The 17,110-nt window shown below is 36.6% G+C and overlaps 1 pseudogene; it reads left to right on the plus strand.

The window, feature by feature from the left end:
* Positions 1-17,110, plus strand: part of LOC122358884 — a 117,116-nt pseudogene that overhangs the window by 11,130 nt on the left and 88,876 nt on the right.

The raw sequence follows: 17,110 nt of genomic DNA on the forward strand, positions 1-17,110 counted from the left end.
CTAAGCTCAGCTCATCACTAAAGATAATTTAATGTGAGATGGCATGATGTCACGTTTCTGTGATGTATGTCCTCACTTACACTCACATTTATTCACGCTCCCAAAATTTCCCAAAATAGTAAATATTGTAATGCATTGTGTCTGCTAAAAAATATTGAACCTACTTTATTGGCATTTAAGTATTCTTGTATATACAGGTGCAGTACACATTGAATAACTCGCTTAAAGAGAACATCTGTGGTTTTCAGTATCAAATTTCACATCTAATCTGTTATAAAGCATGCAAGCATTTGGGGGGCTAAGGTGTTGTGAAATGTGGTTGTAGCTAATCGTTTTAACATCTGTATATGCAGTGCTTCACATCCTGACTTTGTTGAGTTAGTTGTGTTCCTAGGTCCAAAATATTTTGTTGACCCTGGAACAGCATTGTAATCCAACAATTTAGTTTTATTCATACCTTAACCTAACTTTACCCATGAGTAATCCCTAAAATTAGAGAAAATGATAGATGAATGACACTGGCGTACAAGCACAGAACACCAAAAACTTCTCAAAAACTATAAACTGGCTCTTTAGATCTGATCGGTTAATCACAATGTTGCACTTAGCAAAAACAGGTTCTGCATAAAGCTTATAAGAATAAAATCAAAGGCCTTAAAGCATTTGTGCTTGATTTCTGTTCGTGCACCAAGAATGGCTAGAAATGGATTGGTCGTGTTTTATAGTGTGTAAGTTAAATTAATTTGTTAACTGTTAATTACTTATGGAATTAAGTGATGCCAGCCAGTAGCTATTAGCTGCAGCTCCAGAGATCCTACCTAACACTATCATTGATGAATATGATCTTGCTTTACTTGGCTAAGTGACTTGCCTTAATAGATTTAGCGTTTTTTGAATATGGAAGTGCTTAGATTGAAATTGCCCGACTAACAGCCTTGTTCGTGCCATCAGCTGGGCAAATTCAGACATTAAAGTCAACAGCGCTTTCGTTTTCCGATCTCAGCCTGCTGCCAAGTCGGCTCTTAACGAGCCGCTCACGTTCGCTCGTTTAAAACATGACAACGGGAATCAGAGGCGCACCGCAGGGCCACACTCGGCGTGCTTTACCCTTCGCCGACATCAGAGAGCCGATCTGTCTGCACATATCACAGGCGAGCAGACGGCAGGCCTTTTCTCGTCTGTCATGTCCTGCTTAATATTCATGAAAGCAAATTGGGAGACAGTCATTTGGCAAGTGCTGCGAGTGCTAAAGCCTGTGGGGGTTGTAGGAGAGAAGTGCATACTCACAGTGGCAAAAACCTTGTCCCGTTCGCCCCTACCTTGTCCTGGGTCCGCGTCGTCCGTCCCCAGCCGCTCCCTTCGGCACCTTGTCTCGTCCCATCTCCCCCGCCCCAAAACCCAAAGCCCCCCAGGCGGTGTGCTGAGTGTAGCCTTAATTACCCCAGGCCCCTGACAGAGCCTGTCATTGCGGAGCAGATATCCCATGATCCTGCTCGGCACTGACAGGACACACAGACCTGGCAAAACCAGAAGCTCGACATTGGCTCAGACGGAATCTACAACTATCTGTGAAGTTTTAAACAAAGCAGGCATGTGGAGCGTCGCACGTTCGCTGGACCGTAGACGTGGAACAGGCTGGAAAAAAGCTCAGGTCTTGTAATTGATCTACTTTGCATGTGATTAGATGTATCAAACTGGTTTCACACAGGGTGAAATGCTATTGACCTGCAATGTGCTCTAAAATGGCGATTTCTGGATAGTTGCTTGATGGAAACTAGGTAAAGTAAATAAATCACAAAACTTTTTTATCGGCACGTTCGAATGGTACTCGACAGGCATTGATTTGTTCGTTTATTTGTGGTGTTAGTGTTTGCCTCATCAGCATTGATCACACCTTTGCTCAGATCAAATGCATCAGTGGTGCCGAAAACGGTTTGGTATGGCTGATTAGACAGTTGAAGATGATAAATGCTGTTGTGCGTGATTGACCAGTCACCCTAAATTTGAGTCAGTGACTAGTGTTCTGTCTGTTACGCTCTTTAAACGAATGTACAGTTGTTCTTTTCTTTTCATCTCACAAATTTTTTATGCTTTAGTAAATTGTGTTGCATTTCAAGTCTGCCAGTAGCTTTTTAGGAATTACCACATAATGCATAATTAATAATTGTATTTATCAAATTGTAATAATTTTCAGACCCTAGCTAATGCAGTGTTGCCAAGCTAAGCTATTTATAATTTAAAGGAACTCATCTATAGAACAGCTATTTATTGTATTTAGCTCTAATTCTAAGAAGTAGCTAGATCCATCAACACGGCAATATCATTTCAGATATAATCTGTCCCATGACGATTTATAATTGACCCAGTTTTATGGCACAAAAACAACATAATCTAGGATCACACATGATGTGCAGAACCAGATCTTACCAAGTTCGACATGTTCCTGGATCGACATCATTGTTGACCCTGGAATAATGCTGTGATTAACCAATCATATGCAAAGAAGCAGTTTCTAGTTTTTGTGAAGTTTAGGTTCATAACCATTGTTTGGTGCCTGTAGTTTCATTTGTCTGATTTTAGGTATTACTCATGGGTAAGGTGCATGGGTTTAGCTGCAGGGTTATGGTTTTTTAATAAAAATGTTGTTCCAGTGTCAACAAAACATGGTCAACAAAAACTCAGGACGTGCCCTGGGATGTACTGATTCACTAATGACTTTTTAATGCTTCTTATGGCAAATAATGACAATTATAAGCATCTGTTACCTAGAATGAATCAGACCTTTGAACTCTATAGAGCAAGGGCTGCTTGGGAAAATTTAATTCATTAGAACAAACCGGACTTTTTGAATTTTATTTAGAATGAATCAGATTTTCCAATGCTATATACGTTTTGAGTAATATGAAGAGTGTTTCTCAAATCACTCCACCAAAACGTAAATTTTAGGAACAATACATTAATTTGTATTCACCCCCAAAGTACTCATTCACTATCCTCTACATTACGCCACTAATATAGCCTACTTGAAGGAGTAAATGAGAAAGAATTAGCATGAAAGAATGTGTTGGAAGGACTGCTGCTTTTTGCATAGTTTGTGTTTGATTTTTAATATTAAATCTAAAAGCGGACGGTGTGATTGTGACCAGGTGTGGTTTAAGAGAAGAGAATATAACGTAAATAGTCTTTTAATCTTCTATAAACAATATAGTTACAAGCAGGAAGGCAGGCAGACTCGAACCACACAAATTAACCACGACGATCGGACAAACTGAACTGAAACACACAGGGAATAAATACACAAAGTAATTGACTAAATTAACAAGACACACCTGAAGACAATGATACAATTAACTGAAATGAAAAGTAGGGCATACAGAGCATGTGGAACATGAAAACAAAGACGTGACACCTGGTAAGCTAAACCACAATGCTGTACTATGATTAAAAAAAAATATATATTGTTATGTTATGAAAATGTTGTGATTTTTGTTAGAAATATGTATGCCATGTGATTTCCCAATTCGCAAAATTGTACACTATTTTAGCTTTTTAACAATAAATTATTATTACTTTAAATGCAAATATTACTGGCCTGGGGGCTGAAGTAAAACTGTAAGTGTGAATTTCCATTCACAAATTTTAGTAGATTTGACAACTTCAGTAAATTTTAGGGTTTAAACAAGGAGTGGATATTCTCTTTGAGGCCTCTAGATTCTGACTGGCAGTCTTTGCCTCTGGCATAAAGCTCATCTCCTGGTGCTCTCAAAGCCAGCACTCTTTAGCATGCTGTCAGTATGGCAAAAGAATCTCTCCCATTTCTACCTTTTGTCCCCGTAACAATATGCTTATGAGGCACAGAACTGAACCTAAAATGGAGCTAAATTCCAAAATCGCAATTAAGAAATTCCTCCACCCCGGTATTCTGATTGATATATCCAAAAATATATAGATAAAACAAACAAGCAAATAAATTAATGCATTAATGTAACATTGCACACTATCAAAAGTGCTGTTGTTTTTTTATGTCAACACGACCTTGTTGGAATCACTTATTTATTTGGGTGAATAATTACGTGACTCGCTCCTAAATATACTCGGTTATTGGCATCTACTGACATAACAAGGTAATATTCAGCAATAGCTATTGTAAAGTCCCCACTACTAATGCACAAACTAATTGCATGCATTTATATGTTATGTTAATATTTATTGTTCTGCAATAATTTATGATTTTCAGGTGGGATGTGACCTGTATACTCTCCGGGGGTTTTAGCTTTTGATATATTCTTATTTTACGGGAGAGAAATACTAAATGAAACATCAATTGGTGCTTTCAAACCTGTCTGTAAAACTTGCATGTGAAATGAAATCAATATATTTGAGCGTTTCAATTTGAGGATGCTTTTGTGTACGCATACGTGTGCCTTGCTAATGTTATGAAGGTATAAAAATTCATGAAAGTTTGTGTGTGTGTGTGTGTTTTTCTGAAATGCCCTACTAAAGTCACCTTGGCTTGGTGTTAGCCACTTTCCATCAGGTGCAGCCCATGCCTCGGGTGACACGACATTAAAGGCCTACAGGCAAAGCAAGGCCAGTGCATTAGAGTCAGCTGCCATCCCAATCACTCTTCTTGCCCAAAGAAAAGGAAGAGTAGATGTATTTGATGTACAGACCTTCAGATGAGAGGAGCAGTTTAATATTGAATAGAGTGCGGTTTTTCTTCCAAAGCTGTACCCAAAGAGAGAAAAACCTTGGTTAATTATGAATGCACACAATACATTATTAAACAGTGTCACTTTTTCGTCTTTATGGTTCATTTCATGAAAAATTATGACAATTATGAATTTTTCCTCCGGGTTGCTGAGTATTAAAGTGCTGTTTTTTTTTGTTCAAATGTGGGACCCTTGATGTGACTTCTGCTTTTAGACTTAATTTAGCTAGTTTTTTTAACAAATACATCCATCAAACATGACATATATATTTTATACATTTTAAAGATATACATTTATTTTGAACTAAACAGAGCATTTAAGGTAATATACTTAATGGGGATATGGTGTTTATTTGGATCAATTACTCAAAAAATCTCAAAACCTATGGTTGAATAGAACAAATGGTAAGAGATGCATGAAAAATGTAGATAGTGGTGGTGCTTAGAAGATTGGAATTGAAAATCTGGTACGACTCAAAAACTAGACTGCCAAAGGGTTAAATAGGTATTTTCGTTTTCATGAAGCCACTGGGGTGGCAATGGGGCTTCACCATATGACTTTGGCACATTATTTTACAGGCATGTATCTAACCTAACTGGTTACACTTTATTTTGATAGTCCACTTTAGACATTCTTCTAATTAATAAGTAGCATTGTTACTACATGCGAAATCATTTTCATTAATTTGTAACTACATTTTCTTACTCTCAGAGAACACTGTTAGGGTAGGTTTAAGGTAGTAAAATAAGCATATGCATATACTTGCAAAATTTCTCATAGTCAGTGCGTTGTAGTTGTGAACCCATCAAAATAGTGTCTCCTAATACTCTAATGAATGCTAGTTGACATGTAGCTGACATGTTACTTACTGTTACTAGAATGTTAATAGAATACCTAAAGTGAACTATTAAAATAAAGTGTAATAATAAACTAAAATAATCATTTACTCTCTGCAATCTAAATATCCTAATTGTGATTTATTCATTTGTAGTGGAGACGCATTGAATTTAAATTTCTTCTACATCAGCAGGTCTTTATTTCATTACGAGAAGCCACACTTAGAGAACGCTCTTCTATTAACCATCATACCCTCATGAATTCATCAAGTGCCAGGTTATTAGTGCAGGATGTGTTGAATCACTTGAGTTAGTTCGCAAAAAGTCTTTATCCGTCCTCTTGGAATGAAGATCAACAATGATTGCTTTGGTTTACAAAAGAGTGAGTGAGCAAATTCTTATTGCGTTAAGGCCAGAATGTTTTCACACCCTTTAATATCGGAACAAACGCTCCGCCAAGCCTCTCGCTGGCAAAACAAGATATTTTAACAGATGGTTGCTTCAGCGTGCCACTTGATGAATGGTACCATATGCCTCAGATTGCCACAGTAAAGATTATCACCATTACGAGCGCTTGTTCGCGGGTTTCGTTTGTTTGCTCGTCTGTGTTTGCTCATCAAGCGTGCCAACAACTGGAGTGTTATATCTGAGCATGTGGGCGCACATGTGTTTATGAATACACGCCGTCTTCCGTGTGTACCTTCTGCTTTGTGACTGAAACCCGCTGATCCTCAGAAAAGGTTGAAACTGCTGCAATTTGAAACCTTGTTAGAAATTTATGAAGTGCTAAAATGTTTCGTCCCGAGGAAAACACTGCCAGCTGTCACTGGTGAGCCATTTACTGCCAAACGGAGATTGGTGCTCAGACAGAGTCTGTGGCAGAGCATGGGAGAGATTTTCATCAAGACACGAGAGAAATTCAGCAATTAGCTTGGAAGTCATTCAACTTGAACTTTTCTTTGGTTGTGATTCGCTTCATGATGCAATGCCATGTTTTCTCTGATCCTTAATACTCTCTGTGTACTCTGTTCACTTTTGGGCTCATGTATATTTAATGTGATATTACAAAAATAAAGATGCCAGTTTGATGCTTTTGTCATTTAAAAAAATTAAATATAAAATAATTCAAATATACAAACAATTGTATATTAAAATAATTTTAGCATTTTTACTCTAGAAGTAGATCACAGTGTATTTTAACTTAAGTCTTTCCATATTATGAAACATTTCAACATCAAATTGTCTTATCAATGCTTCTTCATCTGTATTATTGTACCCACTCACGCACTCTTGTCCTTGTCTTTTTCTTTCCAGTTTTCGGTGAAGATCTACGTTCAGCTTATATTTTGTCAATGCATCTCTGCAAGAGGTAGTGTTCTCCAGCACCACAGGGGCACTGGTGCCGTGTCCTGCAGCGGCCGTGCCCCCTGCCGCGCTGCGCTGGTACCTCGCCACCGGGGAGGAGATCTACGATGTCCCTGGCATCCGCCATGTGCACCCCAATGGCACGCTGCAGATCTACGGCTTCCTGCCATCCAGCTTTAGTAACCTAATCAATGACAATACATACTACTGCACAGCGGAAAACCCATCAGGAAAGATCAGGAGTCAAGATCTACACATCAAGGCCGGTCAGTAAGCTCAACAGAACAGCAACAAAAAAAAAAAATATCTTTACCCTCAGCCTACCCCTAAACCTACGGATCACACAAAATCTGTTAATTGTTTTACATTTTAAAAACACGTCATTCTGTATGATTTCTAAACAGTTTTCTTCATGGGGAAAATACCTGTTATTACTGTCCTTATGGGGATAGTGTATTTGGCCTCCATAATGTAGGGAATAACAGGTACACACACACACACACACACACACACAAAGAAAACAGTGAAAATCAAGAACTAATCTAGTTTTTAACATATAAAGTAACCTTTCAGTTTTTCAAATTACCTACAGCTCAGCATTATATATTAAAAGTGCTCGTAGTTGTGCTTCTCTGACAGCTCTGAGATAGACAGATGAAAAACACTGAAATATTAATGATTTTTTTTTGCTTAGGTCAGTCATGTGTAGAGAAGACAATGCTGGAATTTGGGTCATTTTTTTGCATGGCCATTGTGTATTCTCTCTTTCTTTAGCTATCTCTTTTTTTTTACGTTTGGTCACCTGAAGCGACCAGCAAGTCATCTTAATAAAATAAAAAAATTAAAAGCACAAATATATACTCTTTATATATAACTTTTATTTTATATATTGCTCATTTATTAAATTATTTACTAATATATTATACTGTACTGATATATATATATCTTTCTAGCAGAATGCAGTATTGTGAACTTGTACGAATGACACTGAGTAAAAAAACCCTCTTTTGTCTTGACTGCAGTATTCCGGGAGCCATACACAGTGCGGGTGGCTGATCAGAGAGTCATGCGAGGGAATACGGCGGTCTTCAAGTGCATTATCCCGGCCTCAGTAGAGGAGTACGTCAGTGTTGTATCATGGGAGAAAGACACAGTCTCACTTGTCTCAGGTAGGGTTGATCGTTCGCATTGCTTTTGAAAACTTGCGAGAATTACGTAAGCCTTCTTTTGCCTTTTAATTTGCCTTTTGATTTAATTTTTGAGTCTTGTTGAAACAAAATGGCATTTTTTCGAAGTAGCTGTTTGCTTTACTTTATAGTATATGTTTGTTTTAACTACATAGTTGACTGTTGCATAGTACCGTCTGGCTGGATTTGCCAGGAATGGAGGAATTTAGGGAAGTGTGGTTTGTGGCTATAGACGTGCGAAAGCTACTATGTAGTTTAGCAGACGCTATACATTCACTAGTTATTTGAAGTCCTTTTATTCAAAGATATGCCTGGCAAAGAAACTGTACGTGACAGACGGTAAACGTCTTATACCAGAGCTTTTATTGAGCTTCGAAAAATCCATTCTCTCACCAATCAATGTACATCACCACTTATGACTAGCTGACGACATTTCCATGGTAACACTCTGGTAGTAATAGGCCAGCGTGGTTGGTTGAAATATGGAATAATATGCACAATATTCCTCATACCTTTATGAATGGTTCTGCAATTACATGGTCGGTGTCATTTATAAAGATGAATTTTATCTGATGCACATGCCAATATCAACCCGTGTGCAAAATGTCAGAAGCATTAGACCTATCCAATGCTCATCCCTCGCTAAATATTTAATGATGAAGGACCTCAGACATGTGGCTGAAAGCTCACTGGCATATGAAGCTGAAGAATTGTTTACTCTTGCAGAGAAGTGGGCTTTAAGATTTCTATGCTGGCATGCGCCTGTGTTTTATTCTTTTCTAAATCAACCAGGTATTGCTAATAATTGTTGTTGGTGATGTGGTTAGCATGAACCTTTTGGGATTAGATTAGTTGTTTAAATACATGTTCTTAATACATGTGTTTCATAAAATACCAACAGCAAACAAACGTACAGTCAGGACACATTCAATTCAGCTGGAATACCGTTGTGTTGTTACATCTGCATACAACATTTGCTGGAAGTGGCTGTTAACCAGTAGTTATTATGCTATAGCTGTAGGTATAGAAACCTTTCTAAATTCTTCACAATATTAATTTAATGCCAATAATGAAAGATTTGGTATATGGCAAGACTACTCTTGGGTCTGAACTTGGGCCTCCACGTCCCAAAAGACCTCCTCAAAACAAAATGCTGGTCGTGTTTTAAAAAGAAGCAGCCCTTCCCGTTGAAAACTACTAGAGGTCCGCCTTTTTTCTGGTCTAAAAAGCTTTTAAAATCCAGTGAGTTTTGGTGGGTGCAATCAATTCCAGCATAATTTTTTTTTTCACATGGAATTCATAAAATAAGCTGTGGAAATGTATTGCAGTTTCATAGACATACATATCTGCTATCAAAGCTATTTGCATTTTATTTTCTTGTCCTAGCATTTATTTAATGTTCAATCCCAGATATAGCTTGATGTGTTTTCCAAATGCGGACCGATATTTTGCCATTTTTGCACATCTCTCACAATATCTATCAGATACATGGAAATTTGACTACTTAGCCCTAGTTCACTGAGACAGCTTTATTACTTTTCTTCACACATCACGTCTCACGAATTTCCTCGAGTATATACTGACAAAAAAAAATGTTGGGTGTTTTTTTAAATTATTTAAATAAAAGTTTCAAAATGCGATTTATACTTTCATGCTGCATTTTCGTATTTTAATGTAAAAAATCTGGTCTAGAAATCGATTGCGAATCGTTACAATTAAAAAACAATTTTAAAGAACCAGAATGAATCACAGTTTAGCAAATTTTGCTTTCCGACCAGTCATTTTCTCGTTCGAATTGTAAATCAGGATTGTCGCGTAAAATACTGTACATCATAGCGAACGATTGTGCCGTAAGCATGAAGCATTCGATCTCTTTTCCCTTGTCTGCTTAGCATAAATCAGTGTTCGGAGTGGACGCGCGAGCTATTCCGGCCCTATAATTCTGGCTAACGCTGGAGATTGTCCCGCAAATCACAGAGAAGATGAAATGCATGATTACAGAGTGGGACTTGTCTTAATTAATGAACTGTGATTGAAAATATAATTACAATATGAATTACCTCTCAAAATAAAGACTGCTCCCTAGTCATTTGAAGCGAGGGCCTGTTTTAAATGTGAATGAACGGGGCCTAATGATACTCTAACTTACCATTAACCTGTCATGCATTTTAAAACGGACCTTTCTGTGTGCGCTTTCAAATTCATGGCTGTGGATCCGTCCCCTCTCGGCTTTTGATAAACAATTGACAGCTTTAATAAAGAGATGAAAGGCTGTGCAGGTGAAAGGGCCCATGTGTGTGCGTTTGTGAGTGTATCTTCCTCTTTGAGTGTCCAGTGCACGGAACAGGTCCTAATGCACCTTGCAGGCTGTTTTTTTGTATGTATTTCAGGGATTTGTCTACTGAATATTGATGGTGGCCGTATTTCTTTTGTCATCTCGTCTGCATGCAGACCTTTTATCCATTGGTTCACCCATTTGATCTTGTTTTAGTGACTGAAGGGATGCAATCAGCCTCTTGGAAGAAGCCTATTTACTTACATTATACACATTTCGCTTTTTTTTTTTTTTTTTTTTTTTTTTTTGGAAAAATTGAATTGAAAGGTCTAGTTGTAAAAATGGTAGCAGTAGTAATGTGCCTTAAAGAATTAGTTCACCCAAAAATTAATACTTAGCGGTAAAATGGTCAATGTGACATCAGTGGTTCAACCTTAAGGTTAAAACAAATTGTTGAATAAAGTCATTATTATTATTTATTTTTCTTCAATTATGGTTGATGTCACATGGATTATTGTATTGATGTCCTACATTTCTGGATTTTGATTGTGGTAGTATCCTTGCGGTCTACGGAGAATCAGAAAGCTTTTGGATTTCACCAAAATATTTTCATTCTAAAGGTGAATAAACGTCTTAGAGGTTTGGAATGAAATGAGGGTAAATAATTACTAACAGAATTTTCATTCTTAGGTATACTATCCCTTTAAGAAACGACTTTTCCTTTTTGATGGCAATCCCAAGCTCTCTAATATTTTAGCCCCTCCCATTTAAAGTCCTGTCTACACGCATGAAAGAAAAGAGTTTTTGACTCTGACCCCTGTTACTCAGATTGTTCAGAAACTGACAGCTCCTCTAATAACTATACTGTAAGTAGCTTGTTGCATTTGCGCTAAACTTTGGTCCCGCTATAATTTTTTACAGCGCTTCGCCTTCGGCTTTTCTCATTACAGTTTACTTCATGGCTGCAGAAGTGTCCCTCTCTCATGGCTGACATTCACTGACATTTGTCAAACCATTAAGCTCAATTCACTTTCCTTCCAGCGCGGTTAGAGGGGGAAATCACAGCCACATGCGCTTTACTTATTTAATGGGCTGTTTCTAATGGGTCTTTGCCGTAAATATTGAGAGTTTGCATTTGCAAATGCGTTGATGAGTTAATCTTTAAGGTGCCGTTGTGGATTGACGATTAAGATGCTAACTGGATAATGAATGAATCGTTTCAGGCATGGTACTTCAGTGTGTTTTAGCCAGTAGGAATGCATTCAAAATGCTTTGGTTTTGAGCACAGTCACTGAACACACTATGCAGTCTGAATGGGAGTTTTAATATATTGCTTACATTTGTAGGACATTATTTGTTTACAAAGTAATTTGGTTCCTAAGGTGTTGTGGATGGTTGCTAGTGCATTGCTGTATGGTTACTGGTTGCTATAGGGTTTCTTACTAAAATACCTTTACTGTCTACCAGGTGAAAATCCTTATTTAAGTCTGATCAGCAGTGTTGGGTAGATTACCTAAACACTTTTATACATACTTTTGACCTAACTTGTTTGTCACGTTGACCTAAATAGGCTGATCTAGAGAACTGAACACCCATTCCTATTGTTTTTAATGCAATTAATCTAATTACAAGTACTTTGGGATTTGATTACGTAATCTAGAATCAGTTACTACCTAGCACCGCTGATCACTTATTTTTAAATATGATTCTGTTGTTATATCAAATCTCTACTCGACAAGCTACACAATTAGAAATGTTGATCATGTATATCAAAAAAAGTTTAATACTAATATTTGTGGGTATGTTCAAATCCTTAGCCGTAAGTATGAGCAATAATATTAGTGCCTCAATAAACATGATTAAATAATGCATTTGCATTTCCACGAATAATATTTCATAACCTCCCAAGCAGTCATGAACACAAGCGATTTGAAGATAACCGAAAACAAAAGAACTTGTAAAATACATTTCAGATCAGTTCCTACATTCATATATCAAAATGTGAACTTTAAAAGCATAAAGCCGGTATAAATACCAAGCGTGTGAGTGGAGCGAGGAATATCAGTGCCATGGACTCCTCTGCACTGCCGCTGCTTATAGAATATATAAAGAGCAGAGGGGCGGTCAGACATGTTGAAAAGCCAGCGCCATGTTTGAGTGAGTGCGGCTGGGGCCAGAGACGGTGTCTGTGACTGCTGCTGCCGCTGCTGCTGGGAGCCTGCAGATAGTGCATTCTCATTAGAACAAACCCACACTCCTTTCATCTTTCTCTAGCCTGCAGATTAAGTTGGAGATGGTGAAGCACCAGGCTTACAGACTGAAGCTAGAGGAGAAAGATAAATGTAAGCCTCTCTCTCTCTCTCTCTCTCTCTCCCTCTCTCCCTCTCTGTTTCTCCGCTCTACCTTCTCTTTGTGTGTACAGCAAATGTTCTATGCAGTGTGGACGTCTCCTGAAACCTCTCTCACTGCTGTAGGAGTAATGGAGTAAAGGTTTCTCATGGCTTTAACCCCCTTAACACCTTACTTTAACTGTATTTCTAAGCCATAACAGTAGGTCTGGTAAAAAAGAAAAACGTATAAATAATTATATATATATATATATATATATATATATATATATATATATATATATATATATATATATATATAACACAGTATTCAGACACCACATATAATTTTTCAGATTTTTACAAGAAGGTGCAGGTCCCTATAGTTTATTTATGTAAGTCAGGATAACAAAATAAAGTAAAAAAATCTAAAATACCAGTCAAATTTGGGACCAAAAATGATCCAGACACTTTAACCTGACCGTCTTTTTTCTTAAATTTCGATCTTTTTTTAGACCACAGGCTGAACTAAATGTAACATCTGACATAATTCGTTGCATACTGTTTATAAGATCAGTTCAGTGTTTCTTCGCTTCAGTCTCATCTTTGTATGTGTGCGTGCTGCCATCTATGTTGGATTACATTTCTGCGGATTATTAAAGGACTGTTTATTGTGATACCTTCTTCATCTTTTCGCGTATTTCCTGCACCGCACCGTGACGCTTATCAAAGCTATCTCACGTTATCAAGATTTTTCATTATTATCGATCAAATAAACTGTGATAATGTGAGAAATGTTGAAGGTGTCTGAATAAATTTTGGTTTAATTTAGACACACATATAGGCACACACACACACACACACACATGTATATATATATATATATATATATATATATATATATATATATATATATATATATATATATATATATATATATATATATATATATATATATATATATATATTTGTACAATAATATATCCTGAAATAAATATCTTTTTTGATTTCTGCCTCAAATAATATTGAGAGCTTTGAATGCGTCTATCCTTTTGTCTGTAAAAAAACACAAAAACATACTTTTGTATATACATTCCTACTATACATTCTTTAATCAGATATTGTATGTTGTAAGTAAATTGGGTCACATCTTAAGAAGAGAAAATAGTCTTCTTTAAAGCATCACACCAGACCATAACTGCTGTTTGTCTGACTAGACCGAAGGTCGCTCACTAGAAGAGCGGATCATTTTAAATCTAATTTGTGATATCATTGTTTCATCCAGATAAAGTGTATCTACAGCTGTAATTGTGATGTGAGCTGTATGTGTATCGCTTGAAAAAAAAAACATGTACAATTCTGCTCCGCATGCCTTTAAAAACCCCTGCTTTCATCACGCAAAATACGTCAGAGAGAGAGAGAGAGAGAGAGGGGGAAAAGAAAGAAGGATATAGTGTAGAGGAGGGAAAAAAGGACCTAAAAAATCAATAGCTATGTACATTAATCACACAGCTGCCACTGAGAATTATGGGAGCATAAGCTGAAGGATGCATTTGTGCATTTGCAGCATGAGTGCTGGTGAACGTTTAGGAATACAAAGAGAGAGGGAGAGTGAGAGAGAGAGAGGTATCGGTTTTCTGATGTCTCCTTTAAGGGTGCGGTGTACCTAAAGAAATGGTTAGGGGGTTGGTTTTTTATATCGCAGAACTTTGGCATTGCACAAACATACACTGAACAAAACAAAACAATTAAATAAAAATAATACAATGTGTTCCGAAACTATATATATACAGTATGTGTGTGTATATATATATATACGTATAGTACTGTGTGTTTGTGGGGGGGGTAGTTGACGCTATCAATATAGTCTTATATAATGGCAGTAAAAATGTACATAAAAATAACATTGAAGATAATCCTTTGTAACTCTGAGAATGAATATACATTTTTCTCACGTTAATTGTGTCTTATGTCTTTTTCCCTACATTTTTGCTATGTCCTATGTGACCATAGGAAATTTTTATTTTTATTTTGTCAGCTATATTTAAAAAAATTTTCTTATGTAACAAAATTGAGGACACTTTAAAAAAATACATTTCAATAATCATTAAAGGTCTTTCGAAGAGGATAGCAATTTCTCATAGTAAGTTAACAGTTTTTAACTCAATATTTTTCAAATTTATGATGAAATTACGTAAAAATGTCATCTAAAAATCTAAAAATTACTTTGTGATCTAAACAGCAAAGTTTCCCCCCTAAAGTTGATTTCTTTGCATTTGTTTAGTAATTATTTAAAATTAGAGTCTGTAATACTAACGTGTACCAATCAGGTACTTTATTTTTTCTGTATTTAAGATCTATATTTAAGTGTCTTCTGCTCATCAAGGCTGCATTTATTTGTTCCAAAATATTTTGAAATATTTTTATTAAATACTTAAAATCTGTATTTCTATTTGGATATATTTAAAACAATTATTCATATGATGGCTAAGCAGAATTTTCAACATTCTTACACCAGTCTTCAGTGTTACGTGATCCTACAGAAATCATTTTAATATGCCGATTTGCTGCTCAATAAAAACACATTATTGTTGTCAATGTTGTCTTCATTTTCTTAGATGAATAGAAAGTTTAAAAGAATAGCCTTTAGCTGAAAGAGAAACAGGATTTTCTAACATGTATATAAATGTCTTTATTTTGATTTTAAATCAGTTTAATGCATTCTTGCTGAACGCAAGTAATAAGTTCTGTAATTTATTCTAAAAAAAGGAAGAAAAAAAAAACCCACTGACCCAGTAATGTCACAAAACCTCTAATTTTAGATTTTCCTATTTCAGATAAATCACAAATTCATTCAATTATGTCAAAAAGCGAATCGTACACAACTGTTTTAAACATTAATGATAATATTTTTGATTAATATTAAACACCAAAGGTTTTGGTTCGAATCCAACCATGAATATAATTTGAGGAAAAACTAATGCAAATTTTCCCGTGAAACAACAATTATTATTTATTTATTTATTATGTAGCAACGACACATTTTAATATAACACTAAAATACTTTATAGTCATCGCTTTACTGAAATAAAATGCATTTTATGTTGATTCCTAAAAAGTGTATGTGGAAATGCACATTGGAAATGTAAAGGATATAACTGCGGATTAATCCCTCTTACATCACTGTTTACTGATAAATAAGAGCAATATGGTGGCGATTAGGCTGTTTAGGATGAATATGATTACCGAACGGTCTGCTCAGGCCACTGGGGACTAAGCGAGACTTAATCTTTAATAAGCGCTGATGGCTTCGTTACCGTCTGATGCTATGCTGCTGCTTGGCTCCTCTCCCCAGAACGGGACTTTTCCCGAGCTTATGGATAACACCACGCTGACGCACTGGACCACGGCCAGGGCATAAAATGGCAGCGCTCCAAATGGCAGATTAGTAATAAGTGTGGCGTGAGCTAATTACGGACGGAACAACCAATTAATTTCAGTTTATAAACGCCTGTAGATTTGGCCTGGTTTTTACCCCAGGTGCCCTGGAATAGGGTCCGTCTCGCCCCATTGCTGGAGGAGGCTGGTGGCAGGTGTTTTGGGTCCGCGGTCGAGATCTTCCATATGTACAGGTGCAGAGGTACTTCTGGGTTGTCTGAGTGCCGCTTCTCTCTCATCTTTGAATTGAACGGTCCGCTGACGCCTGAAAGCACGAAAAGGCACTCGAAACAACAAAGCATCTAAGAAGCGTTTGATTTGTTTGTGCTGCATCTCGCTGGATACGGTCATTGTTAATTTTATGGCTTATTTTTGAATCGCGAGGATCGATGCGTCGTTGACAACTGCCTTACTAACCATTAGCAAACTAGGAATTTGGAAATGGGTAGGGTTAGAGATGCTGATAAGGTCATGTTGAATAAGGCATTTATTCGTTTATAAATGACTAATATTCTAGTCATTTGCATGCTAATAAGCAACTAGCTGACCATTATTTAAACGATGATAAAGATGACAAGAACATTTCATACCTTCGTTTTGTTTTTGTCTGTTAAAAGACATGACTATTTGAGATTTGGATTATTAAAAGGGTCATGAACTGCATTTTTGATGAAATATGACAGCTTCGTTTTCAATAAAAGCTGTTTTTGGACTAATGAGGACGACTTGATTTTGTTGTTTGAAGTTTACGTAGTAGAATGATGTTTTTCTTTTTGATTTCTAAATTCACAACCCTTTAATAAAGAGAATAATAACTGAATTGAATCACTGTAAAAGCAAATGTTCACAACCTTACACCCCATGCATCAAACTGTAATGAAATGCGATTAAAAATCTCCCCTCTATTGAATTCTGAGAATAATGCCTAACTGCTGTCTGTGTGGGGTGGAGGCATCTTTTACTTCAGCCA

Source organism: Puntigrus tetrazona, chromosome 15 (assembly GCF_018831695.1).
Source record: "Puntigrus tetrazona isolate hp1 chromosome 15, ASM1883169v1, whole genome shotgun sequence".
Taxonomy (NCBI): domain Eukaryota; kingdom Metazoa; phylum Chordata; class Actinopteri; order Cypriniformes; family Cyprinidae; genus Puntigrus; species Puntigrus tetrazona.